The sequence below is a fragment of the Pezoporus wallicus genome, unplaced genomic scaffold, assembly GCF_028554395.1.
Source record: "Pezoporus wallicus isolate ANWC-B61680 ecotype Strahan unplaced genomic scaffold, APGP_CSIRO_Pwel_v1 contig_11107, whole genome shotgun sequence".
Classification (NCBI taxonomy): domain Eukaryota; kingdom Metazoa; phylum Chordata; class Aves; order Psittaciformes; family Psittacidae; genus Pezoporus; species Pezoporus wallicus.
The window spans coordinates 1-2293 of NW_026636511.1; the positions used below are offsets into that span (position 1 = coordinate 1).

A 2293-nucleotide genomic window follows, 5' to 3' on the forward strand; every position below is an offset into this window, starting at 1 on the left:
TTCCACCCATTAGCCCCGCCCCTCCATTGACTCCACCACCCCTCCCATAACCCCCTTTGTGCCCCCACTCAAGCCACGCCCCCTTTAACTCCACCCCCTCCAGAACCCCTCCCCTTCCCTCTTTGTGCCCCAGCCCCCTTAGCCCCACCCCCTCCCTAAACCACACCCCCTTTGACTCCGCCCCCCCCTTAACTCCTCCCCTCCTTTAACCCCACCCCCTCCTTTAGCCCCACCCCCTTTCCTCCCACTCCTCCCCCCAGCCCCATCCTTTGGCCCCTCCCCCAACTTTCCCCCTCTTTAGCCCCTCCCCCCTTTAAGCCCCGCCCCGTTCCCCCCCCCACAAGCCCCCTCCTTTGGCCCCTCCCCTTTAAGCCCCTCCCCTCTCACCTGCAGCCTCCGGGCCCCTCCCTTGTTCCGGCGGGGGGCGGGGCGGGGGGCGGGGGCCATCTGGGGCCAGGTACTGGGGGGGGAAGGGGTTGTAGGGGGGGGACGAGAGCTGGGGGGGGGGGTGACGAGGGGGGCGGGGTCAGATGAAGCCACGCCCCTCCTCGCCCCCCCTCCATCACTGAGGGAGCCAATGGGAGGAGGAGGAGGGGGAGGGGCTGCTTACCATATATGGAGCGGGAGCCGGGGTGAAGGAGGGAGGGGGAGGGGAGGGCGGGGGCGTGGCTCGCTTCCTGTGGGGGAGGGGAGAGGTGAAAGGTGAGGCGCCATCTTGGTCTCATGGACGCCGCCATCTTGGCTCGATGGGGGCGGCCATGTTGCTTCAATGGAGGCGGCCATATTGACTCAATGGAGGCAGCCATATTGACTCAATGGAGGCCGCCATATTGACTCAATGGAGGCGGCCATATTGACTCAATGGCGGCCATATTGACTCAATGGAGGCAGCCATATTGATGCAATGGAGGCCGCCATATTGACGCAATGGAGGCAGCCATATTGACGCAATGGAGGCCGCCATATTGACTCGCTGGGGGCAGCCATATTGACTCAATGGAGCCGGCCATATTGACTCGATGGGGGCAGCCATGTTGCTTCAATGGAGGCCGCCATATTGACCCAATGAGGGCAGCCATGTTGCTTCAATAGAGGCAGCCATATTGACTCAATGCAGGCCGCCATATTGACTCAATTGAGGCCACCATATTGAGTCAATGAAGGCAGCCATATTGACCCAATGGAGGCGGCCATATTGACTCAATGGAGGCGGCCATATTGACTCAATGGAGGCCGCCATATTGATGCAATGGAGACCACCATATTGCTTCAATGGAGGCGGCCATATTGACTCAAAGGAGGCCGCCATATTGACTCAATGGAGGCGGCCATATTGACTCAATGGAGGCAGCCATATCGACTCAATGGAGGCGGCCATATCGACTCAATGGAGGCGGCCATATTGACTCAATGGAGGCGGCCATATTGACTCAATGGCGGCCATATTGACTCAATGGAGACCACCATATTGACTCAATGGCGGCCATATTGACTCAATGGAGACCACCATATTGACTCAATGGAGGCAGCCATATTGATGCAATGGAGGCTGCCATATTGACTCAATGGAGGCCGCCATATTGACTCAATGGCGGCCATATTGACTCAATGGAGGTGGCCATATTGACTCAATAGAGGCGGCCATATTGACTCAATGGAGGCCGCCATATTGACTCAATGGAGGCGGCCATATTGACTCAATGGAGGCGGCCATATTGACTCAATGGAGGCCGCCATCTTACCTCTTGGCCGGGGGAGGCTCCGCCCCCTTGGCCCCCTCCCCGTCGCTGTTGTCAGATGATGCGGTTGCCTCCGAGTCTATGGGGGGGGGGAATGAAAAGGGGGGGTTTATAGGGGCTCTATGGGGGGGACTGTAAGGGGTCTATGGGGGGGGCTGTAAGGGGGCTATGGGGGTCTATAGGGGCTCTATGGGGGGGCTGTAAGGGGTCTATGGGCGGGTTGTAAGGGGTCTATGGGGGCTCTATCGGGGGGGGCTGTAAGGGGTCTATGGGGGGGTCTATGGAGAGTTTATGGGGCCTCTATGGGGGGGCTGTAATGGGTCTATGGGGGGGTCTATGGGGGTCTATAGGGGCTCTATCGGGGGGCTGTAAGGGGTCTATGGGGGTCTATAGGGGCTCTGGGGGGGGGTGTAAGGGGGCTATGGGGGGTCTATGGGGGCTCTATGAGGGGGCTGTAAGGGGTCTATGGGGGGTCTAGGGGGCTCTATGGGGGGGCTGTAAGGGGTCTATGGGGGGGTCTATGGGGGTTCTATAGGGGGGCTGTAAGGGGTCTA

General features: G+C 59.7%; 1 long non-coding RNA gene across 1 annotated transcript; it reads right to left on the bottom strand.

Moving 5' to 3' along the window:
• Positions 1-432: 432 nt before the first annotated feature.
• LOC130594534 (uncharacterized) lies at positions 433-1804 on the bottom strand. Its single transcript, XR_008971114.1, has 3 exons — positions 1743-1804; positions 611-677; positions 433-496 (listed from the first exon to the last, which is right to left on the bottom strand). It is a non-coding gene; the product is annotated as an uncharacterized LOC130594534 (long non-coding RNA).
• Between the last annotated feature and the right edge of the window lie 489 nt (positions 1805-2293).